Here is a 27,397-nt window from a genome sequence, read left to right on the forward strand (position 1 = left end):
GTAATGTGTTTTTAAAATACTTCTCTCTTGAAATGTTTTCTCTCCTCTTATGTGTAAATAGAAGTAGTCCAGACTTCCTTGTTCATTGTACACGAGATCCATATAGCCTGCCTGACTGCAAGTATCGCAATGCTTGCAGTAAGGCTTTGCGTGCAACTAATGCTGCCGACGATTGCTGTGCATTTCATACAACATTGCCATTGTGTGCTGGGCTGATTTTGTGGTGTGTTCTTTGTGCAATTATTGATCAATACATGAAATTCATCAATATACTGTAAACTAGATATTTTCGTGGCTTGACATTTTTCGCAAATTGGAGCTGACAACGTTTTACGCAGCATGAAATTTTCAAAAAATGGTACTGGCATTTAATGCATATATAGTGTAGACATGAACTCTTCCATTCAGTTTCGCGAATCTCCCATAATCCATGAAATCATAATGCACGCGAACATTTCTGATTTCCAGTAAAACCAGAGTGAATTGAATGATGATGATCTAACTAAAGAATAGTTTTATTTCCTTGAAAACAACATCCTCAACCTTCTTTGTAGTGCATCAGAAAAGACGGCTGCTTCCCTGGATAGTTCATTAATTGGCTCGGACACAATTCCACATGTATATCATCAATATAACTTCATTTGTTTTTTCAAGGTCAGAAAATAAATAAGTTCTGAATCTCAACAAACTCTTTTGATGTGTCAGACACACACACACAAATGAAATTTAATTGCAAATACATTTAAACTGGTTTTCCTTAATCAGTTTTCTAGCCAAAAGAAAAATACAGTCACTCATACCGTGATACCCTCATTAGATCAGCCACAATATGCCTTTGAACAATCAAACATTTTGCCCTCTTATAGTAAATGGGATTCTCATTACCAGGTAATGACAGGCACAGTCTGAAGATTTAGATGAGTTACATACAAATGTTTGAAAATCCAGGGCATCCCAACAAAAGGTAGATGTATTTTGTGGTGTCAGTACAACAACTTGTGGCTCCTTCTAACATGATAGGTTACATATTTGTTTTTGAGACCAGCTGTCTGTAGTATAGAATCTTCTCAGCATTGTCTCATTGCATCGAGTGTGTCTATCACCTCATCAAGAACTCCCAATACCTGGGAAGTGTCTCTTATCTAAACAAAATGTGTCGAGCAAGAAGATAGCTACATTGCCCTCTGTCTATCCAAAAAAAAAAAAAGGACAAAAGAGAAGAAAATAAATATCATGCAGGCATAAATGAGGCAGTAACGTCATGATCTTCAAAATATGTCATTGATTTTGATTCAGTCAATGAGTCATAACCTCATTTTGTCTGATTAAGTAAGCAAAAACAATTTTTTGTTGAAGACAGCATGTATTTCTGAATGGTTAGATGAAAAGTGATCTGTTAGATGTCACCTTTAACTCAACTCAATAAACAATATCCTTATGATGTTTACACAGGACTTGAGCGTGGAACAACTCAAAATTATTCATACAGAAACTAGAGAGTCCCTAGCATATTGTTCATTGACATCGCTTGATGATGTTAGCATTTTATTCTAGTGTGGAAATTGGTGGTGTACATGTAGGATGTCATAAATTTGGGTGTGCCTCATTAACACAATTACGGCAGCTTGTATTGGCTGTATTTTATGGGAATTGATGAGCAATTTCATTTTCATTCAATCAATTGTAAGAAAGAGAGGGGGGGGAGAGAGAGAGAGAGTTTTAATGAGATTGTGGCATTGTATGATACACATTCTTAGTATTTTGGCATCCATTTGGTTTCCCTGGAGATGTAGGTCTACCAAGTAGTTTCTGTCATGGTACATTATACCCATTACTACCCTTTCCCCAAGGTTTCACACTCTCTCATGTCCCATTGATGCTAATCTTTGTACAGTAACCTCCTTCTGCAGGGCCCCTTCGATGTTTAAATAAAAGAGCATCTTTGATGATAAATTGGGAGGGGGAATAACAGTGAACAATATTTAGGGCTCAAATTAAAAGCTGTTGGCCTACATTGTAGTTTTGTGTTGGAATTACTCTCAGTATAACAAGCACGTAGTGTAGCTAGTACCAGGGCAACATCTACAGTGTAGGCCATAATGAATCATATGTAAACATGGCATTTGTTGGTGTGGTGCAAACTGTTGTAACATATTGTTATAAGAACCTTTAATTAACTACACTGTAAGCCCCTGACTTTGCAGTGAAGAAAGAAAATGTGCCATGGACTATGTGGTGTTATGTTGCTCTGATCTTAGCATGGGAATAAATGAATGAATGAACATTAACCTATTATTCCATAAACATGCATCTAATACTGCTGATTTCCCTCACTATTTCATGTAGTATTTGCAATATTGCCATCAAATCAACAAAGCAAAATCGAATTGATACCAAATTTACCTACAATGTGCACTATGTACAACTGTTAAGGAAGCTAGCATGTGGCTCTACAAGCCAAGTACATGTACCTCTTTGAATCTGCTGCTTTACTTTGGCATTAGGAAGAATATTTCCTAGCATTTATCTTTAAGTCTGTCCCTACAAGTATTTCTGATTCATTTTTTTTATTGAATTGATATCTACCATAGATACTGACAGCAGTAGCTGTAGTTCTGTCAAAAGAAACAGTTACCTATGATGTTTGATTCAGAAGGGAGGAGAGGGCAGGAGTGCATTCGTACTGACCGTATGAATGATCTAATCATGATAATATCTGGTGCCCAAAGGTCAATTATTTGTTTATGATTGATCATGCAGTCTATGAGGGGCTGATGCAAACCATGCTATTTATACAAGAAGAGTATGCTCTCCCCATAGACACCTGATACAGTATAGCAAATGTCAGCTATGTAGGATGTATATATTTGTACTGCCCCACATTGTGAGAAAATTATTTGGCTTTAGATGCAAGCACCGGATAGGCCCTATGTATGTGATCATAAGCCATGTGCTATGGATACCTTCTGAAAATGTATTATTATCAACCTAAATACATATATGTATGCATAAATATATGTATCTGTAATGTATCTGTCTGTCTGTCTGTCTATCACAGTGTATTTGTTGTGTGTTTCTATCAGTATCACATATCTCCATGTGTATTTTTTCTACCCTTGTGTGTACAGAGGGATCGGTGTGTGTGTGCATTAATTTATATGTGTGGTTGTATACATATCAAATCAATGAAAAAAAAAAGCTTATGGGTATACGTCATCAAACGTTAGAACCAATAGATCACAATTGAGTTTACAATATACATTATATGAAATACTATTTGTTTTCGCAGTAATTTTCCTTTGACAGTATATTGGATGAGGGAAGTGGCACATCAATAGGTCTGCTATGAAGATTTTATACAAACCACATTCATTGTATTGGATTATCCTGGATGGATCATGTGATCTGACACCTGCCGATAGATGCATACCTGCCAACTCTACCGCATTTGGCGGTAGACTACCGCTTTTGAAAGATTTCATTAGCATTCAATCTAGCGCTGCTCGCATAGGCATCCTGGATTCTACCGCTTTCTCAAATGAAAATGTTGGCAAGTATGTAGATGTAGCATTGATCTTTTAATGGGGATCAAATGCGTTATTCTCTTTCATGTTGGACCTCGACATTTTGTCAGTTAGCCACCAAAATGCGTAGATCAGTGGCAGAGTGCTAGCATCCATTCTAATACAGTGTGTGCAAGTGTCTGGAAGAACAGGTACACTACATTGTGTGACATTTGACAATGGAACAAAGCTTTTTACATTGCATATGTACAAACTGTGTACAGTACAACCTGTCTTGGGCACCTGTATGTAGCAGACATCTGTTTCTGCCCCTCTGAGGTACAGTGACCAGCTGTGTATAAAGGCCACTTTCATTCTTTTCCACGTATGGTCAGTGTACACAGGGCTGTAACTGATATGGTGTCACACTAGTCGACTGTTAAGCTACTTAGTACTTGAAATGATGTGATGACTTGCACAGGATGTGCATGTAAGGGTGTGTTTATGCTCAATTTGCGAAGGCAGAATCAGCGTTTTGAAACGCTGATTCAAAACACTGATTCAAAACGCCGTTCACGGGAGCACTGTTTATGCTCACTTTCTTCGAGCCTTGGAAAGAGCGTTTGCGATTGCTTAGCTGACCTCAGCAGAGGCAGGTCAAATTGGGGCGCGCGCTGCGATTGGTGGCCTGGCCTGGGAGAGCAGCTGGGAAAGACATGCGTATACACAGTACAAGGGAAAATTGCATAGGCCAGGCGTGCGCTTTTTCACATGAACCGGAAAGGCATTTAGATGATGTCACTCTTAACGCGTTTAGAAATGCTGTTGCGTTTATGCTTCCCAGTCAAACGTGATTAGTCAGAAACGCCGATCGTAAACGCACCTTTTTGTGCGTTTTGGATCGGCGTTTTGGATCGGCGTTTTGAATCGGCGTTTCTATCGAAGTGAGCATGAACGCAACAGCGTTTGCACTAATCACATTTCAAAACGCTGATTCTGGCCCGAAAAGGGGAAGCATAAACACGGCCTAAGAGTGAAATGCAAAGTAGGGTATAACATATTAAATCTCCTGTGTGATTGGGAGACAAAGGATTTTAATCATCTAGATATGCACTCCAATCTTCAGATATAAATCATATTTGTATACACGTAACTTCATGGATTGCACACAATAGTCGTCCTAGTGAATTTTAGGTTAATTTGAGAACATTGGAAGATAGGACCCTGACATGGGACTTTGTCATCTGCAAAATCAAATCAAAAGAAAAAAGAGAAAGAAAGAGATAGATCTTGTGCTGATTGACAGAATATTATTATTATTTTTGTGTGTATGTTATCAATGTTATATACAGGGCAGGACATTAACAGTGGCCCAAAGGCCCATGACCACAAAAAAAAAAAAAAAATAAAATAAAAATGAAAATAAAAATAAATGATTTTGACCCACGAAATATCTCAAAAGGGTATCTTCTGATGGCCCGATCAGGCAAATAAGATTCAAAATAGATTGTTACATTTGCTTTTATTTCATTCCACTACGTAGCTTTTTGGTCCTCCAAATTTCAATTTTAAAGATTTTTGTGGCGCAAATAGGCCACTAGAGAAAAAAGTTAGTGTCGAACCCTGTTATTTGTAATATAGAAACATGGTATCTGTATCAGGAAATATGACTGTACAACTGTGCATGTATTTCACATGTCTCATGTTCATTTAGTGTACTCTCACTTCTCAGTAAACAGTGATAAAGATAAAATCCATGCCAGGTCATGCAGCAGAATATCAATGTGCACTGCTGACATGCATATCACATCAGGACAAGATTTAACGTGCAGTAGTTAATACCATATTCATGGTATGAATTCAGTGATATTAGATTACACTTGAGGTGAAATCATTACAGTTGCATTGATGTTAGATTCCACAGTGCCTGTGGGTTGTAATTAGAGGCACGTCATGCTAAAAGATGATGTTGATACTGTGAATCCCTTTCATAAATCATCCTTGTTAGACCTAGATACTCACAGGGCACCGTCTCCTATATGTATGAGTTAACCATAGACATCCGTCTTCATGTTAAATGATAATGACCCCTGTTAGTGCTGTGAGAGAACCTACAATGATGTAGACAAATTGCTATGAAAGAAGTCATGGGCGGATGATGCAATCATCCTCCCCTCCTCTATCCCCCCCCCCCCCCCCCCTTCCTTGAGATGCCACTGAAACTGTGTTGACCAATGACTCATTCAGACCCAGATTGGTGTACCTACCATACCGGTGTGTAAGAGGTAAAAGGTTTGTCAGTGGCAAGGAGCAGAGCCCACCCCCTCATATGTCTGCAAAAGGAATCATGAGATTCAGGGGTACCGTACCGATCTGTGATGGTGATTACTGTCTCCAATGCTATGGCTTTTAAGAGGAGCATTGTTCCTGCTGCCTTTAAGCGCGCTACGAAATGATGCTGTAACTCACCTATCAAAGTTGTACGTATTCCGGAAGAATAAATGTATTGCATCATTTGGTAAACTTTTTTTTTCCTTTTATCAAGGGGATATGCTCATTTGTCTAGATGTCTGAAGTGACATTAAAATGGATGTAGGAGGAAATTAAACTGAACTGTGACTTTTGCATATATGTAGACACTGCATGCTCCCCACACTGAGGTGTCTCCATTTCTGAACTATTTAATTACAATGACTAAAGAGGAAAGATGGGATGCTGGGCAGGGTTGCAGGTGTTGGGAAAAGAATTTGACCTTTCCGTCCCTTTGTGCTACGATTGGAGCATGATGCAGAATTTGAAATGTCGTTACTATGACTCATGAGAAGTGTGGGTCAACTACCTCACATATGCCTTCTTTCCCTTTCTCTCTCTATCTCTCCCTCTCTCTCTCATTGTCTCTGTCTCTCTGTGTCTTTTCCGATCTCCTTTGTGGCCTATTGCACAGCCAATAGGCATTGGATGCCGTGAAAATTATGTTGGCAAGCAACATGTCCGCAAATAGGCTGCTTCTCCATAAAAAGTCTGCTTTCCTTTTAGTCATTGACCAAGTAAAGGACCTTGAGCGTGTCTTCCCATACTGAATGACTATCAATTTGTATTTCTTTATGCAGCTGAATTGCCAATTTGATGGACTGTGTGTAAGCTTTCTACTGATGTTATACCACAGGTATTGCGAACACGCTATGTGTATTGTTGAGTCATAGGCAGATTGCAGCAGTATTGTACGTACCTGTATCACCAACCACTGAATAGGTTAAGTGCTCTAGACAAAAGCATCTCTATTGCCAGCAGGTATTCTCTGTTACTGCACATACACTTTAACAGGTTTTTATGTCAAAAGACTCAACAAGATACTTTTATACTCTTTTATTGATGGTGGAAGTCCTTATCAGTGTATTCAATGGAGTAATAGGTGTCTTGGATGAAATGGGTTGAAATCTTAGTTTTGTGGTACGTTGTATGCTGGAGACCTTTTACTTTCTAGTTTGCATGCTTCGATAGGTGAATATGTTCAAACTGCATACACCCAGAAGCATCATATTGTGGCCTTGGTTACTGTTCAGTAGTGTTATTTTAGCATACAGATATTTTTGTGAATGATGAGGTCACCGACAATTTTGTGAGATGTTGTTTTCACAATTTTGGGAAATAACTATGGTAAACTTTTCTCTTAAAAGGAGTTTATACTTAATTCTCCTTTTTTTTTTTTTGTTCCTGTAATTCCTTATTAGGACTTAAAGACTCACAAAATGTCTGTTCAGTCACAATATGAAAAAAAAAATTATGCTTGTGAAATATCTAGCATGCATATTGAATAGTGCAGCTGCCATCTGAATATCAGTGGAATATGCCCTCTGCATTCAGAAAGAAAATGGAAATAAGGTTTCCTTTCTCACTGGCAAACCAAAACGAGGCTGATTTGATGATTGATTAAGCACAATGCATTCTGATATGGACTGCTCTTAAAGTTTGGCAAATCATAATGATTTGAAATAACAGTAAGAGCTAGCTGAAATATGATATTGTTCTGGCAGTGTCATGGTTGATGTAGATGGAGCTTTCATTCACCCGTGATGATCATTTGACTCTGAGCTCTGACCGGAACTGTGGGAAACTTCAGCATGATTGTCGAGGATCAAATGAGTGTGTCGGCAATGTATTCTTCACAGTGGTTAGATTGCAATACTGGTAAATGTGATTGATGTGTTATGTACTTTACTTTGGTTTGTTGATGAAATATCAAGTAACAATCAAAGGCTGTTTTACATCATTGAATTCCCAAAAGTCAGAACTAAATTTACAATAACGTTGAATATATACATGATAATATAATACAGTACAAAGTTAAAGTAAATACACATCAAATGTATAGGCTTCAATGATGAGATAGGTAAATTGTAAAACAGGAAATGAGATTGAGGTTGGTATGAAGCATTGTTTAGAAAGATGGCCATTGCAGTAAAGAAACAAGAGTGGGAAAATATGTCCAGTGCACAAATGCATGAAAACTGACAGCCATGAACATGGTGTCAACACAACATTAAGCAGGAATGGTTTAACTTTCAAATATGAGAAGACTTCCATTTATGTGAATATTGAAATGGCAATACATTACAGATGTTTACGCTATTTCCTTGCTCTTCTTTTTTTTTTCCTCTGTGCAGTCCAGAATTTTGTGGAGCCTAGCTTTTAGAATGAACTGGTCCACTTCTTCTTCGTATGGCACTGGTGCTTGGGTACTTGATACTGTTTGCGGAGTACCAGTATCGCTAGTCACCTGGGGTGAACCACTAGGGGTCAGCATCATTTGCCCATTTTTTTTCTGGTGTGGGCATTTAGGACACACCACTTCACTGGGTTAGCACCGTGCTATTTGTGAGGAAGTGAAGTGGGATCTTTTTCATGTTTAAGTCATGACTTCCTTACATGCAGAACCTCCAATTCATTGTCCTATCCAATGGACTAATGTGTTTGCCTCTTACTAGAGTAAGCTAGAACAACCGGACAGCTTGCCAGAGGCTTGCCATATGTGACAACAAAAATTCATGAAGATTTTCAGGTATGGAAATGAACAAAGAAGGAGCAGTTGAGTTGAGTAGGTCATTGTGAGATTACCCAGTCGCAGCGGACGGGTGCAATTAACTCACTGTTTTCATTTTGACCTGACCTCGCTTTCCTCTTGAATGAATACGTTTCGCACGAAAACCGCGGGGAAAGTGTCGCAGCAAAACTGCTGTCACTTTACTATTTATTCATATTTTTTGAAAATCCAAACGGTTATGAAAAGTAAAAACCTCATTTTAACCTGCCATTATGTTACCTTTTTAAAATAACGACAATAAAATATTCCAAAATGGAGCATAACTTCACTCTCAAAATGGAAAATAATTGTCAGAAATCGTTGCTAAAATTTCACATTTTGACTTCGTGAACAACAAAAAACTTTCAAGTATGTTACTAAGTATGTATTTCTTTCCGGAACTCTAAAATATCACATTCGAGAATTCATGCGTCCGGATATGTCTGGAAATAATCGAAAGTGGTGCACTTTTTGTACCTTCGTTCCGAGCACGAAATTTCATAGTCATTCGCATACGGGAAGACAGGGTACAGTCACACATACCCACATCTTTGTCGCTCTCACGTCACCTGTACTTCAGTGCCGTACGGCACTGCTGTACTCTGATCGTAACTTGTACCGGTAATTCATAGTTGTAATGTTATTTACTAGTGCAGTAAAATCTGCGTAAAGTCCGAATAATCCAATGTCATGAATTTGCAACTGGTATCATAGCTGATAGATTTTCAAATATTTGCTACATTCTTTTTAATAGGCCAGTTCTGATAATGTAAGTGCTTGTTTTTGAGGTGGCGAAGTCCCCAGCAGCGCACTGCTACATTGTACTTATCGACACCCCGCGTCCCACTCTCATAGCATGCATGTGCAGTTTACTAGGCATCCGCAGCAGCCACCTCGCATCGCGCAGTAACACTACGCTGCATTGCATCGACCAATCAGCTCGCTGGATCGAAGCAGCATGGGAAAGTCCTTTCATTGCACAAGCGCAAATCAGTTTTTCTTAGAATATGACGTCATTTTTCTGGTTTGCTGCTCCGAGATTTCTGACAAGATACCTCATTTATTTTCACTTGTAACTTCAAAAATAGGTCTTTGGCAAAGCGAACAGGGCTACATTAACGTCCGCACATATCTTATGAATATGTATGTCAAGTTTCATGAATATTAAGTGGTGCGTCCAGATGTGTCTGGAAATAATCGGACGGTAGTTTTCCGAGACAGTGAAACATGAAATGTTGAATAACTTTAAAAGTTCTCAATTGTTTCTCGTGATTTTTCGTGTGTAGATAGAAATCATCATTTTGCATTGATACTGAAAGTTTGAACGATTTTGGTCAATGTATAGCGGAGATATGAGAAGGTGAAATTTTGATGAAAATGAGAACGCCCGATTCGCACTGCCTCGATGGCGGTTGAAAATTCAAAACGTTTCGTGGGTTTCGGGGGAGTTAATTATAGTCGTCCGCTGCGACTGTACCAGGGAAAAATGTTCATAATGTTAACTGCATTAGCAAACCAGTCTGTTTGTAGCAAATCCTGTCAAGTGTCAAATGCAAAAGGTCATGTCTTAAGAGTATGGCTCATGTGAGCTACTGTCACAGCTGCAGTTCTTTCAAGTCATATCCTACGTACTATAGTGCAGTACCACAGCAAGCCTATTATCAAATGGATGAATGTAGAGTAATAACTGACAGCAAGTACTGCCATTGAATTTGTCTCGTAAATGCTTTTAAAACACAGAGACACATGTATAGATAGGCACAAAACAGTTTCTCTCTCACACATTAAATTTATGCAATATGGGCTGCAGTTTGTTAGTGTAATGCCAAAGTGCCTGTTATCACATTAGTCCCAATTGCTTTCTGAGTGGGTCAATTCATCTCTGGCCTAATCATTCGGCCAATTAGTCTTTCATTTCAGACCCTAATCAAGATATTGGACATGGTGACATCTCTTGTATTAAATTTCTTATCTGAGTTGACTTTATTTGAAGATAGAGCATTACAGGCTTTCAAAAAAAAAGAAAAAAGAAAAAAAAAGGTAGTCTTGAAAGAGACAAGGTGCAGACAATGCTGATTATGCAGTATAGCCCCTGTGAGGTATATTTGCTTTCATAACTACCTTGATTATTATAGCTGTCTATTATATCAAATTAATGTAATTTTTTGCTGACATCCTAGCCCACCTTGAGAGAGCTTCATGGCTCACCGGTTGAAAAACACTGATACCGCTGTATTTTTCAATAACAGAAATATCAAAGTCCTCTCTAAAACCGCAGATTTTATAACAAATCTTTCCAAAGTATTTTAGAAAATTATAGTTCCTTTTTTTTTCCCTCAAATTGGCAAGTGTGTGTAATTTGTTTTCTGGATTTGTGGAGATATATTGAATTTAGCCAGTTCCATGTAATCTGTCTCTATTAGTATTATACCTGTAAGATATGCAGTAGACATCATATTTGCCAAATTTAATAATAGCAAAAATGATAATTCCTGCAGCATATTCAAGGATGACTATTAGCCCACCTAGACACACAACTATAGGTGATCATATGCCACTACTATAGAACCATGCATTATGTGCTTTTGTATATTTAAATACAAGCATGTTTCCTTGAAGCCTGCCTTTGATATCAAATGCAGCCATCAAATGCAACATTGACAAGAGGGAATGCAATTTGCAAAGTTGCTTTTGAATTGTGAAAGTAAAAAACGTCTGCCTACCTTTAGATATTAAAGTAGAGTATATATCCCAACATCATGCTAACATTGTGCACATGGTCTACCATGGGACAAAATCTTTGATTGAAGAGATGCGTAAATCTTGAAAAGAATAGCAAGTTACAGGTGACAAAACAATATGAATACATTATTATTTCCTGCAAGTGATGCAGAGCCCAAAATTTCACGAAAAAAAAGTCATTCTCATTAACGTGCAGGTATTGCACCAGTTGTTATCTTTATCATTCTTAATATTCGATATCATCATTACTATTAGCTGTTTTTATCATCTCTATTACTGATTTTATCTTCAATTGTAGTGATTATAGTGATTGATTCTGCAACAACCATCCATCTTTGCCACCCCGGTACTTCCATGGCATTCATTAGTCTCCAGAGTCCCACTATGAATTTCTGTTGTGTAAAAATATGCCTTTTTTTCTCAACTGAGAGAGCAGTTAAAGGACAAGTTCACCTTCATGAACATAAGGATTGAAAAAATGTAGCAATATTAGTAGAATACATCATTGAAGGTTTGAGGAAAATCGGACAATCCGTTCAAAAGTTATGAATTTTTGAAGTTTTTGTGCAGTAACCGCTGGATGAGAAGACTACTGCAGTGTACGATGTCACATGCGTACAACAATATAAGGAAAATATAAAGAGAATTTCACAAAATTTCATCTTTTGAAAAAAGTACACATTCCCTTGACTCGTTACCGACATGTGTTATGGGTAATATTATTCCCCCTGCCTTTATAAAGAGGCAAGTCAAATGCTCTTTTATTGTGCGAAAAAAAAGTGAAAAAATGTTGAATTTTCTTTACATTTTCTTTATACTGTTGTACTCATATGACATCACAATCTGTAGTAGTCTCCTCGTCCAGCAGTTCCAACACAAAAATTTCAAAAATTTCATAACTTTTGCATCGATTGTCCAATTTTCGTCAAACTTTCACTGATGTGTTCTACTAATATTGCTGCATTCTCTCAATCCTTATGTTTATGAAGGTCAACTTGTCCTTTAAATTCATTGAGCATGACAACTGCTTTAAGGTGATCTTTAAAGCCTAGCTCACACCTTTGCGTTTCGAGCTTGCGTTCAGCTGCGTATTGCCCGAACGCAGTCGAACGCAGTCTAACGCAGCCCAACGCAGCACTACGCAATGAAACGAGCTAATACGAGGTTAATACGCAGACTAACGCAGAGGCTTTGCGTTCTAGCTCGCTAGTTTGAAATTTTTTCAAACATCCGCAACTGAACGCAAGATCAAAATTCATTCGAGCTAAGACGAGGGACAACCAGCTAGTGCGAGCAAGGACGAGCAAGGGCGAGCGACAACGAGCTGCTTAACGCAGGCCAACGCAGCTTTACTTTGAACTGCGTTTCACTGCGTATGGTTACGATACCTGCTCGCCTCACCTCGACTTACCTCGCTTTCGTTCGCGTGACCTCGCTTTACCTCGCATCACCTCACTCTACTCCTAGTACGCTGCTCGCATTAGCAAGGACCGTTGCGGATGTAACTCGCTTCATTGCGAATCTAGCTCGTCCGTCGCTCGCTCCCCCTCGTTCATCCTCGCCTTACCTCGTTCCTCCTCGATCCTGTTCGATGCTGCTCGCTTTAGCTCGCTATGACTGCGTATACATCTGTTCATACAAAATCTAGTTTAGAATTCACTTAGTTGACTAAGAAACATAATATGCTTATCAAATCATGAAGCTTTTGGAATGATTGTGTGCTTTCAGCAACATCAGATTCAAACATATCAGTTTTTAAAAACACCTCAAACTGAGTTTCCCGCTGTTGTAGGTTTTGTGGAAAATCTTTTTTTTTCTCAGAATTGTATTACCACACAATGTATATTGCTGAAAAGTAATTTTTAACACAGTAACATGCTCTGTTTAGTCCTCAACAACTGCAGGTAATGAGCAAGGTTGTCATTCCTGTTATAGTGACCATAGGCAAGCCATTTTGAAATAACCTGTAGTGAAAATAATGTCCTGACCCAAAGCGACATTAAGGGTGACCCTATAAGGAAAAGTTGACTTCAGACCATGAAAACAACATTCAGAATCGATTTCATTGACCCAGAAAACCTATAATACAGATTTTGAAAATTATTGTGAAATGTTTACCTTTTTAAACAATGGAAGTGACTTTTGAATTTCAGATGGCGGCCATATTGGATTTGGCCAATATGGCCTCAGGGCGCCCTTCTTGGCGCCCATCAAAAATTGAAATACACGAGTATGCTTTGGGCAACACGTGTACCAAATTTAGTGCTTTTTGAAGAATTTGAACCAAAAAGTCCTTGTGCCCCCCCCCCCCCGTAACTGTAAAATGTCAAAATTTTTATACTAGTGAAGCTCTCTACGAGCTTATACGCAGCAGGGCGAATTGATACGCAGCGGATCGAGCCGGAACGAGTAACAGTCGAGTGGATGAGCAGTGAAACGAGGAGAAGCGAGTTCATGCGAGCTGCTACGAGCTAGTGCGAGACGCCAGCGAGCAACGAACGAGTGGCGAACGAGGTACACGCGCAACGGGGCGAGCAATCTTCGTACTGAATCGTACTGTTACGAGCAAAAGCGAGATGGAGCGAGGTGAAAAGCAAACTAAGGCAACCGTACGCAGTTTGTACAAAATATACGAGCTACAACGCAACAATGTGACTGCTACAAAATATTTTGCCGCGGAGTGCTGCGTTAGGCTGCTTTAAGGCTGCGTTCAACTGACGCAGCTATACGCAGCTAAAACCGCAAAGGTGTGAGCTGGGCTTTAGAGAGCATCTTTTTACACCTGAACAATAACACACACTGTCATGCATATGTATGTGACATGAGTTGTATATTTGTAAGCAATGTGACAAGTTCCCATATTTGACATAATAATCCAATGCAATATGCAGATTGTGTGTTGTAACATATTTCTTCTTCTTTTTTTTTAATCAAGACTTGTCCGTAAAGAGCCAATCGTGAATATAATGCAAAGACCAAACAAATTGCAATATCGTGCAGCTTGCTGTCTGCAATGGTCACTTGCAATCAATCAGCAAGTTATATTGATTCATGCATTTGATTTCAAGTTGCAATCAGTCGCAGCTATGCTTTTCTTACAATTTAGCACTCATCTGTTAAAAAGGAAGTCATGTTAGAGCTCTATTTTGAGGCCGTAGTGTATTTTCATCATCTCAGTGGAGTTTTCAAAACATGTTTGTTCTTGATGTGTGGATTCCATGTTTGTTCACTTGAGCTCAATCTGAGAGACCTCTGAAAGCTATTACCAGTATATTTGGAGGAAGGCTTTGAATGCTTCTTTTGTAGCTCCAACTCGTGACAAGCATGCGTAATAACAACAACATTGCCATTTAGAAAAAAAAAATGTGCATGCCATTTGAGGAATATGTGGAAGCACCAAAAATGAAGAAAAACATGCGTAACTGGAAGTCTGGTGGTATTGCCAGAAATTGCATCAAGCGGATTTTCTTCAATAATCTTTTGCCTGAAATAGTCACGTATACAAAACATACCAGTATATATATACAACATGAAAATTGCTCAGTAAGATATTAACTTTTATATCATTCAGTAGAGACTCAATAGAAGACAAATAAGAAATGTGGAAATCAAAATTTTTATTACCATTTTTCAACAATGAAGTTAGAGGACATGGAATAAGGAGCCTATATTCTCGTATGATATGTGTCTTAGTCATGTGCACTCCTGAAAGTCAAGTCACGTTTGGGAGGGCTACTTTGTGAACTTGGGGATTTATGCACCAATCCACTATGCCCAGCGTGGGTCATGACTCATGCTGGAATATTTGGGGGGGGGGGGGGGAACACATTGTACCAGAGGTTGTGTAAATACAACTTGGCTAGAGGTAGGGTGCATTCTATTATGTCTTTGATATTCAAATGAAGGTATGTGCCATGGTTCTGCAGTGCTTGAGAAAATCAGTACAGACCTGGAGTGTGTTGCCACCTGTAGTGAATGTTACGATACAGTAGGTACAGTATGTAGCTTCGCTGACTCCTCCCCTACCCCCCCCCCCCCCCCCCTCCCTACCCCATTTTCGGCTATTCATATTGCACTATCAGATGTCAGTGGTATTTCAGAGTAGTGTCTAGAGGGGGTTGATTTTATTTGATTCATATGAACATGCCAGAAAATCCTCACTGGTTCTCCCAAGCTTGTATTTCCTGATTATTGGCAATGTACAGGATGACAAAAACAGTGCTGTATTTACCATATTTTATATACTTACATTTTGACCTCTGCAATTGATTGAGAGGGCCATAACTCTACAGCTCTGAGCTAAGGTTGAAATTGCCCGTCCTCAGTGTTAAAGAGTTCCCTTTTCACAAATTTACAATCAAGAATGACTTTTTATGATAGGTAGCCTAGTGGTATGATATATGGCCTGTTTGGTACATAGTCCATATCTTATCACTATTCTTTGTGCCTTTTGGAGCTATATTCCTAACTGAGAACTTGATCTTGTTTATTATGATGAGAAAAGCAAAGGGAGAAAGAGATGGGGGAGATGGAGCCAAACTTGGCAGTCGGTTATGAAGACACATCATTTAGTCTTTAGGTTTAATCTGATCATTGATTTGTTAAAGAATTAGATACGTATTTTGAAGTGTGTGTGTGTGTGTGTGTTGGGGGGGGGTGACAGACATAATGGATGGTTTGTTTGAAACGCCTGTCAGATTTCAAAGGAGACAATTTGAATAGCTATTTCTCTGTTGTCTGGTTATAATGCAGATTTCTGTGTGAATCCCAAGTCAGGAAAAGGGTATCATGCAGAAGACCTGTTCGATATTCTGCACCATTAAAATACATGTATTATTACTGGTATTGTTTTTTTTTTTACTATTCAGTCATATCTTTTCCATGAGGTAGAGTGTATTACAAGGTTTTCTTACATTTGAGCTTGTTCTTCATATGTAATTTTTCATTTCAGTCACATAAGTTTCAAAAGCTTCTCAATGCCTGAATTCATGACTGATTTGTAGATATAGGCAACATATTTTAGAATATACTTCCTGTTTCTAATTAAGATTGGCAAATCTTTGTAATTTTCCTGGTTTTGTACAAGCTAGAAGGAATTTAAGTAATTCTACATAATTTTTCTCCAGTATATGACATGAAGTAAAATTCATAGTTGACAATTTGATAAGGACAAGAAGGTAATAGAAAAATTACCCAAATACATTGTACCTGATGGGCCTAGAAGAATTGATGTGTTTTCAGAATTTTTGGTCTCAAATTTGTTTAATTGATTCTTCAGCATATCTTGAGAGCATAGGTGTACCTTGAAAAGAATATGACTAAACTTTGTTTGGGTTAAGTAATCAGGCAGTCAATATATGTCCCTGATGTGTTGTTTGCGTGTTTGTTTGTTTGTTTGTTTGTTTGTTTTTGGTGTTTATTTGCTAAGTTTTTGTTAGTTTGAGTAATTTTTGTCTGTCTGTTTGTTTTACCAGGCACAAATTGTAGTAGTAGTATTGTAAGAGACATTTCATAGTGAGTCATGTCGTCACTTACTCTATGTAGGCTGTTGTATGAATAAGATTTTATTCAAGTCCTCTACACAGGTGTATATTCTCATACTGTAAAAGCGGAAATTTTTGCGGTGTTGAAATTTTCGTGCATTTCGCGCTACCAGAAACTAGCGCAAAAATAGAAGCACGCGAATATTTTTGCTTACCATGTGTACCAATAGTTGATGTCTTGATTCTGCGGAATCAAAAACATGTGAAACTCCTCTTACTCTGCTGAGCGCGAAAAATTAGTAGCGCAAAAGTATCCACTTTTACAGTATTGTTTGATGTTGTGCGACTATAGTGAAATAAATGGGAAATCTCGGAAATCTGTCTGTCAATGCCTGCACTCCATTGCCAATGTGAAGCTAATGATTCATCTCCAAAGTTGAGAGGGTCTTTTTTTTGTGTAACCTTGCAGAGATTGCGCAAAGATTGCTTGCAAAGTTATCAGGGCAGTGACTTGATTTCTTTGTACATGGTTAACATTGCAAACAAAATGTGCCTTACTTGTGCATGAATGTTGAGGTATTTATTGTCATTGTGGCAAGGGAGAGGAATGCTGAAATATTCTGCAGCCAATAATTACATCTTTCACTTTATTTGGGTTAGTTTAAAAAACAGCTGTTATCTGCATGAAATTTCCCAGAGATTATCACCCAGTTCCTGTCTACTATCCATGTTTAAACTGTTAGTTAATGTTTGATTTTTTGAAATTGATAAGTATGCTCTGATTGATTCATTTGCTGTAGCAAATGGGAGAAAGTGTTCAAAATTATATCAATGGAGTTAGTTGCAGAAATTATGTTTGTATGTTATACGAAGGGCGTACACACACATTATCCAATGAAGTATGAAGTAGATGCTGATGGTAGTTTATTTTGAGTAACAAAGGATGGCTATCCATTGATGATATTAACACTTGGGTATTTAATGGTAATTACATAGTATAAAGAATAAGAGAGAAAAAATATTTGTCAAAATTGTCAGATTGATGGATAGTGCAACTAATTCATATACATCAAGATAAATCTATGCTGTTTAAATTCAGAATTTAGCAATGTCTAATGTGAGATGTGCAGTAATCAACTGACAAGCAAGCTGATCTCTTCAGTCCTCTCAGTATCTCACAACACAATTTACCAGAGATTTACACCAGATGTCTCATGGCCTCATTTTGTTCACCCCTTGAACCAAGCTGAAAATCAAGTGTGTGAGCTGATTGTATCCGCACCTTCGCCATGTAAAGTAGTTAATCTTCCTGCCACTTCACTTACGTGCTGGAGTGCTGATAAGTTCTAATGACATATACATATATAAAAGCAGTGAAACTGAAATACTAGCCTGCAATCACATCTTGTTGATGTTGTTGTGTTTTTGTTTTTTTTTAGATGCTCAATCCCTCCATCTCCCACTAAAAATGTAACAACAAAATCAAGACAGAGCAAAGCCTGGGATGTGTCTCAATTGAGAACCTTTGGAATTGAGATTATTCATAGACTCTTTAAGCTTAGGGCCACTTGATATGACCATGTTTACATCTACAGGAGATGAAATGGTAACAAGTCATTTAGGTTGCTCTCACCAAAGATGATGATGATGATGATGATGAGGAGGAGGAGGAGGAAGAAGAGGAGGAGGAGGAAGAAGAAGAAGAAAAGAAAGAAAGAAATAGAGAAACAAGCCATGATTCAAAACTATAGAGCATACGTAGATTCAGTGGAAAAATAGACTGGAAGAATGACTGAAAAGATATCAGTACAATGCAGTTTGATTAGTGATGCAAAGCATTTGCCTTCTACCACTAGATTAATTTGTCAATTTCCTTGTTCCATGATAAAAATATAATATGATGACCACATTAAAAAGCACAAATGTAAGTAAAAATCCAAATGAAGAAAAATGTGTTGTAACTACTTGTAACAGGGTAACAGTGAGACAAGGACGTAAGAAACAGACTCTTTTGAACAATCAGTCTTTTGAACACTTTTGAACAATCCAAAAATCTTCTTCTTTTGATTGACATGTTTATGAACACTATTAATCAAATATTTATATAATATTGACTGGCCTTGAGGGAGATACCAGAAAATATTGCCCAAACTGAAAGAATATTTATCTGGTATCTCCCTCAAGGCCAGTCAATATCATAATCATTACCTATCCCCTTGGTAAATTAGGAAAATATGTGAATACGGTTATACACTATGATATAGATCAAGCCACATTTGACTACCTGTAGATCATCACCAACATGTCGAATAATTGAAAAATTGTTCATCAATGTATATCATTCACGTCCAACTTCTAAGATACATATTATGTAGTTGTAACAGGCGAACTTCAAACATCTGAACGCTTTTACACTTTATTTTTGTTTCTGTTTTAATTCGGAGAGTTGTAATAACTGATGGTCACTGTGCAGTTATTAAGCACAAATGGACTAGTCATTGTTTGACGCGTAGTGCTGCTGGAAGTGGTCGACCTTGTATGAGTTGATTTATCGGCGTTCTTCTGCGGTGCGTGTAATCGACACGCAGCGACCTCCTTGAATGTTTTCTCTTTGTGGTCGATCGAATGTGTACATGTAAAGCAGGGAGGTGGGAAGAGAGATTCCTCTCCTTCTCTTCCCACCTTCCTGTTTTACAGTGCACTCCCGTTATAACGACAGTGCACTTCCGTTATAACGAACACGGTTAAAACAAAATTCTGGTTATAACGAAGTTTAAAATTTGGGCTTTAATGTCATCCGCTCTATGTATTTCTATTTTTTATTTGTTTGGTTAGAATGAAATTCCGATGTAACAAAAGAAAACTGCCGGTCCCGAGGATTTTGTTATAATGGGGGTCCACTTTATGTAAAAACCCAGATGCTTGTGATATGCTCTAATGTCGCCTGCTGAACTGCACGACCCTGCAAAATACCAACTGTAATTGCCTCACAAAACTACCTCGTATAGGTAATAATTGTTGATATTGACCAACAGGCTAAGCAATGTCCATGACATTTTTATGCTGCCAGAAGATTGTTGTGTGTGTTTGTATATGGGTAATTCCATAAAATTGGGACCCACGTTGTGACATGCCTATTTTGCCAATAAAATCAGAAAATCAGATTTTTGTTCAACATAACTTTAAAAAACATTCATATTGAGTAAGTCCCTTGAAAACTGACTGAAAATTAACATTCTAAACTGAAATTGAAGGAAGTCAGCATACCAAATTGCAGTGTATGGGGAAAAACTGGTTCACCATGTAAAGGGGACACCATTGGTGTCCCCCTTACACGGTGAACCATCCATTTTGGCTACTTACCACATATTTCAAACTAGTTCTATGTTTGTTTCAATAGAAGTGATTATTTTGAAGTAAGAAATTAACTATACCATTGAAAAAATGACACAACCCCTATTTTTGGTCAGGAAAAAGATTCTTCAATGTTTCTTGTGTAAGGGGGACACCAAATATTATTTTTGCATTTTTTTCTTCAAATTAATAGTGTGGTCAATTTTTGATACCTGTTACAAAGAAACCACAGCTACATTGTAAAATATGCCAATGAGGAGCAATTATTGTTGTGATAAGACACAAAAAATTTGCTATCACTGTGCCCCGACGTAATATTTAGGGGGACACCAAAGCCACATGTGTGAAAATTATAATTTGGTCTTTTTCTTTCCAAATTTATTTATTTTACCCCAATTTTCTCTTGAAATCTTTTAAACTATGTGTTTGCTACCAAAATAACAACAAACAGTTCAACACTGGTCCTTAATATGGATTCCACACTCATAAATTAAGGTTTCTTGTGTAAGCAATTATGGGGACACTAAAACTTACACGTGAAACGTCTTTCTTAGGATTTATGTGCACAAATGTGTATCAATTGATGCATGAATTATATTCATAGTGTTCAAAATTTGCTCATCTTTCATCATTTTTGACCCCTTAAAATAGAGTTTAATCCACAAACAAGCTGTAAATCTGTCTAACTGGTATTACTGTAAAATGTCACACAATTTTGCCCAAAACGTTGTGATTTTGCACTTTTTGTCAAAATTCATGTGGAACTTTGAAGAAGCAATTTCTATATTTTACTTTGAAAAGGAAGATACTTACCTGAATAAGAGTATTCAGAAGTAAAATTGATTTAGGGTATGTGATTTTTAAGCAATGACCATATGAAGCAAATAGAAGGGGCATTTAACTAGTGGGACCCTTTTTAATGGAATTACCCATATTTACCTGCATAAGTTAAACTGAATATAGATCATGTGATTTGCCTCAAGGGGTTTCGTAAATAGTTACGTTCAGACGGCAGGCCCTAACCTCGAGGTTAGGAAACCTCGAGGTTTAGCTCTTGCCCCCTAACTACGACGTGTGTCCACACGACGAATCTTAACCTCGAGGTTACGAAACCTCGAGGTTAAGCTTCTGCCCCCCGTAACTACGAGTGGATCCCACACGATATCAAAACCACAAAACCGGAAGTTTCAGCCCACACTGCTAACCCTGTCGGACTCGCTTACAGATACTCTTTTTCTCTGTCATGGTATGCAGAGATAGCACTGCCTTGATGAATTTATGCCTTTTTGAAGATATTCGTCGAAAACATATTTTTAGCGTCGGAGAAGAATAAAATAGAATACAGTAGCGAGTTCGACGTGTTTAGTTTCAGAGATCAAGCGCATGGGAAGAAAAGAATGTTATTGTGTCGTGCGTCATAGGTTTTTCACGTGTAGTGTATTTGTGGTGTACGTTTGGGAGGTTGACCCGGAAGCAGAGGGAAATTGTGGGGGCTGGAGTTTACGGCGAGGTCACTCTTAACTTCGAGTTCGTTGTGTTTTGTGTCCACACGGTGCTAAACTACGAGTGGGGACCCCCCGCGGCTCGTGGTTAGAGCACTAACCATAAGATTTCTCGTGGTTCGAAACATCGAGCAAACCTCGAGGTTTGCTAACTACGAGTGCGTCTTGACGGTCCCTAATTACAAGCTCTAACCTCGAAGTTTCCTAACTTCGAGGTTAAGGGCTCCCGTCTGAACGTAACTAATGTCTACCAGATTTTCCTCTGTGAAGATGGAGGATTTTAAAGACAAGGGGCAGGGTGTCTTTTCTGGTAACCTAAAGAATTTGTGTAGATGCTATGCCAGTGCATGTAACTTCTGTTGAGTTGAACAGATCTATAAAGCCACTCATTTTAAGCCATTTAGGCTGAATATGTGTGGTATGTTTTTAAATGCTCTTGTGCACCTTGCCGATCATACATTCAATGTAGCAAGCCTCAAGATTAGCCCCTTTTCCCAGAGACTGCTATAAGGCAGCCAAAATAAACTAAAGTGATAACCCCTTAGGCGCACCTGGTAAACTAGGGACGGCGAGCGACGCGGTGCGACGCTTCTGCAAATTTCTTTCAATTTCCGACGTCAAAGGACACCCAGCGACGGTTAGCGACGGCGTACAATCACTAGTTTAGACTGCGTGTCGGCGGGCGCCGCCGAGCGTCGCAAAGCGTCGGCTAACTCCCAAGTATACTTGTGAAAGACGAGCCCTCACAAGTGGACCGTTGCATGTACGAAAAGGAGCTTACCTGGTGGCCGTCTCGCTGCGTCCGCGAAATAAGCTCCTTCCCTCTACCCTACCGATGCGTCCCGACGCGTCTCGAGGCGTCCCTCGTTGAATGGCGACTATTGTTTCGTAATGAATAGAAAACTAAAGTGCTACTACTAGTGCTAAGCGGAGAAGCCATCGGCAATCCAGGATTTGGGGCCACGCACTGTTTTGACATGAAAATTACACTTACTGATACATGTGCAAAATAATTAATGTATTTTAGGTTACAGAAATGAATTGTGACATGATTCAACTCCTCAGCAATGCAACTGCGAACCAAATTCGGCAATTAGTATTAAGGAGGAAATGCCATAAATATACTATTGCTTGATGCTTTAAAAAATCGCGAGTTTACCGTTTAATTCGCGCTACTCGCTCGCTACTCATACGAATCCCCGATACGCGTGCGTGTACGTAGTGCAGCGTCCGAGTATACTTGGGCACACAATCTGCGCCTTCGGCTTGAGATGAAATTTTATGAAGCACAGCTGTGACTTGTGAGAGCTAAAACATCAAATGCAAGTCCCCGCACCGTACGTAAATTTTCATTTAAACGCAAGGAAGTTCATTGCTAAAAGGAAGCGTGATTCCGTATAGGCAAATATCGAACGCAACCTTCGCTAATCAAATGGAATAGAAAGTGCTACATATTACTAGCAGACAAAGCGGAGAAGCCATCGGCAATAGGACAGGGTTTGGGGCCACGCACTGTTTTGACCTGAAAATTACACTTACTGATTTTCTAGGTTACAGAAATGAAGTCTGACATGATTCAGCTCCTCAGCAGTGCAGTTTCGAACCAAATTCGGCATTAAGTATGAAGGTAGAATTGCTGCCCGATGCTTACAAAAATCGCGAATTTACTGTTTCGCGCTACTCGTTCGCTACAACTCCCGATATCGTTCCGAAAATCCCCGATACGCATAAAGTATTGTGTTATAATATAGCGTGTGGTATAGTGCACATGATCTAAGCACTGAGCTTGGGAAATTTCAGTAGTTGTGAGAGGTAAAGCATCAACACATGCAAGTTCCCGCCCGAGAGCGACAAGCAAGTTCATTGCTAAGCGGACGCTCGATTTCGTAGGGAAAATATCGAACGCAACCTTGACTAATCCAATGCCAATTTGCGTTTGTTTCTAATTCAACGCACAGTTTCAGGCAAAACTGTATTACTTATTTGCAGTTGCAAGTCAAATCTCTCACAGGGCCAGCGAGCCCTGGTCCCAACAACTTTTGTTACTGTCATTTTAAGGCACGACGGACATCCACTCGTTGGTATTCCAGAATGCGTTCGGAATACACTTTGTACCTTTTATCTCAGTGGCATGCACTCGAGAATGCGCGCATTCTATACCCATTCTGGCCGTCGCCTGGGAATGCTCAGCTTAACAGGGCCTAGAAATAAGCCGGGCATTCCGGAATGAAACTGAGAATGCATCGACTTTGTCTAATCTCTCTATTGTCTGTTAAAACCTAACGGTAACACTACCAACAGGATTAATTTACCAGGGTTCACAACCTTTGTCTTCTAGCATGCATTCGATCAGCCCCACGCTTTCACCAATGAGGTGCATTTTGTATACGTACATGCCGCTACTAGCTCACCGTTTTGCTTCCGTCGCTAGCTCTCAACGATCGAACATGTGGCTGGATCTCTAGCTGGCCTGGTATTGCGAAGGTACCAAGGTAGTCTTTATACAGGCATGCTAGATTTCGAATTTTCTATCAAAGGACATTTAATTCAGTTTTCGCCGAGAAGGAATAAATCAATCCTTTTGCATGGCTACGTGAACATTTATGATATCAGGGAGGTGAGGTCTGTTCGCTATATGTTTTTTTTTAGGCGAAAAGAAAGACAAAACAGTATCATATGACGTTTACAGGAACTCAAAAGGGGCTTTTACTCAAGACTAGTGCTAGAGACATGTCCCTGGCTCACTCCCACTCCCAGGCCAGACTGTCTAATTGATATCTACACGTGGTTTACAACACGGGTGGGGTGTGAAGGAATGCATACGCGCATTCCTTTGCTGGCAGGCAACACTAACTTATTGATTGATCCACTCTGCTTTCATGGAAATTTCCACAAGTTTGGCCTGGCTGGGGCATAGGTATCATTCCCATTTATTCAGCTAGCACATGTTCCTTTGTTTGTTTGTTTTAGTTTTAGTTTAGTTTAGTTTTTGTTTTTGTATTGTACTGAACTTCTTCTTTGTGGGGTGGGCTGGGGAGAGAGGAAAGATCAAAGTGAGCTGAGAGGGAATGAGACAGGGAGAGGGGAATCAAAAGGAGGAATCGTCTGCTGAGCATGTTGTCTCCTATACTTTTGCACAGTTCCATAAATTGTCCTCAAATGCCGATCATGTGAAATTAACCGGATTTGGATCAAACAGAATTGAACTGATATGAATAATAATATGAAAATCAGTGCTGTTGCTACAATACAAACGCATTCTACTTCACTACGAATGATTACAAGTTACTGATCTTATACTGCAGGACCTATAATGTATTACAAAGCGTTTTTAAAGCGACAGGGCTGTAATGAAATTACAGACCAGCGTTGCTAACGAGCTACCCTCACAACCATGAAGCAAACGGGCAAATTACAGATAGGAAAATTATTCGACATGTATTCTAGCATGTTCCGGAGCTGCATGTTATTGCTATTTACTTTCGAACGTAAAAGCAAACATGTGACATTTATTTTATCGTCGTACGGAGTTGAATATTATCGTTATTAATTTCCGAAAGTTAAAGGAAATATTCCACATTTATTTTAGCATCTTCCGGGGCCGAATGTTATTGCTATTTACTTTCGAACATAAAAGCAAACATCCGGCATTTATTTTACCATCGTCCGGAGTGGAATATCATTATTATTCATTTCCCAACGTCAAAGCAAACGTGCGATATTTATTTCAGCATCTTCCACAGCCGAATGATACCCTTATTCATTTCCCAACGCAAAACCAAATACTCGACATTAATTTTAGCACCGTACGGAGCTGAATCTTACTGTTATTCATTTCCAAAAAGTATAAGAAAACATCCGACATTTATTTTAGTATCATACAAAGTCAAATACTACCGTTATTTATATCCCAAAATTAAAAACAAATATCCGACATCTATTTTAGCATCTTTCGGCGGTAAATGTTATTGCTACAGATTCGAACATAAAAGCAAACATCAGACATTTATTTCATCGTCGTACGGAGTTGAATTTTATTGTTATTCATTTCCGAACGTCAAAGGGATCATTCGACATTTATTTTAGCACAGGCGCGCCGGAAGCAGTTTTGGATTGGGGGGGCAAACATTGGAGGGGGCTCAAGATTAGACCATGCATATGTTACACAATATACATATACACACACACACACACACACACACACACACACACGCACACACACATCTATTATATATATATATATATATATATATATATGTAAAGTGGCGTACGGTGGGTCGAAATATGGGGGGAACCATAAAGTAATTTTGACGGTCTGTATGCTTGTGCGTGTGTGCGTGTGTGCGTGAGCAATAATGGGACTACAATACATTACGGAATGTGATACATTCAACAACGCAGTCATTGAGGAACATTGTAAGTTTTCCTTACATGGATTATGGAATGACGGTGTGAAACGATCGACAAATTGTATACTGTCAGCAACATAAGGTGAATGGCATAACAATAAAATGCGAGCGAGCGAAGCGAGCGAGCTTGAAAATTTTGATATTCTACTAAACAGTTCCAAAACTGGAGTTTTAATCGTAGCTATATATTTCGCTTTGGAAATAAATGGGGGCGCATCGGGCGCAACTGCTGGCAATTATTGGCAACAACATTAGGAGAATGGCATAACAATTCAATGCGAGCGAGCGAAGCAAGCAAGCTTGAAAATTTTGACATTCTACAGTCCCAAAACTGGGGTTTGTTGCTATATCTTTCACTTTGGAAATTAATGGGGCGGCGCATCGGGCGCAACTGCTGGCAATTACTGGCAGCAACATTAGGAGAATGGCATAACGATTCAATGCGAGCGAGCAAAGTGAGCGAGCTTGAGAATTTTGACATTTTACAGTCCAAAAACTCCCGTTTGTAGCTATATCTTTCGCTTTGGAAATAGTCCAAAAACTCCCATTTGTAGCTATATCTTTCGCTTTGGAAATTAAGGGGGGGGGCATCGGGTGCAACTGCTGGCAATTACTGGCAGCAACATTAGGAGAGTGGCATATCGATTCAATTCGAGCGAGCGAAGCGAGCGAGCTTGAAAATTTTGACATTTTACAGTCCCCAAACTCCCGTTTGTAGCTATATTTATCTTTCGCTTTGGAAATTAAGGGGTGGGGGCATCGGGCGCAACTACTGGCAATTACTGTCAGCAACATTAGGAGAATGGCATAACGATTCAATGCGAGCGAGTGAAGCGAGCGAGCTTGAAAATTTTGACATTCTAGAGTCCAACAACTGCCGTCGTAGCTATGTTTTTCGCTTTAGAAATTAAAGGGAAGGCGCACCGGGCTCAACTGCTGGATGCGAGCGAGCGAAGCGAGCGAGCTTGAAAATTTTGACATTTTACAGTCCAAAATCTGCCGTTTGTAGCCATATTTTTTCCCTTTTATTCATATATATACATATTTATTTATTTTCTTTGTTTATTCATTTATTTTTATCATTATTATTATTTTTTTTTTTTTGGGGGGGGGGGGGGGCTTTTTGGGGGGGCAAAAATGCGTTTTGCCCCCCCACTTTTTGGATTGGGGGGGCGGCCGCCCCCCCTGCCCCCCCACTTCCGGCGCCTATGTTTTAGCATCTTCCGGAGCTGACTGTTATTGCTATTTACTTTCGAACGTAAAAGCAAACATGCGACATTTATTTCAGCATCTACCAGAGCCGAATGTTATCTTTATTCATTTC

The 27,397-nt window shown here is 39.0% G+C and overlaps 1 protein-coding gene across 1 annotated transcript in view; it reads left to right on the forward strand.

Annotated features, from left to right (window-relative positions):
• LOC139721091 (stromal interaction molecule 2-like) overlaps positions 1-27,397 on the forward strand; it is a 94,838-nt gene that overhangs the window by 33,881 nt on the left and 33,560 nt on the right. The window lies entirely within an intron of this gene.

The sequence above is a fragment of the Diadema antillarum genome, unplaced genomic scaffold (assembly GCF_040938485.1).
Source record: "Diadema antillarum isolate AM-2024a unplaced genomic scaffold, OU_Dant_1.0 scf00000138, whole genome shotgun sequence".
NCBI lineage: Eukaryota > Metazoa > Echinodermata > Echinoidea > Diadematoida > Diadematidae > Diadema > Diadema antillarum.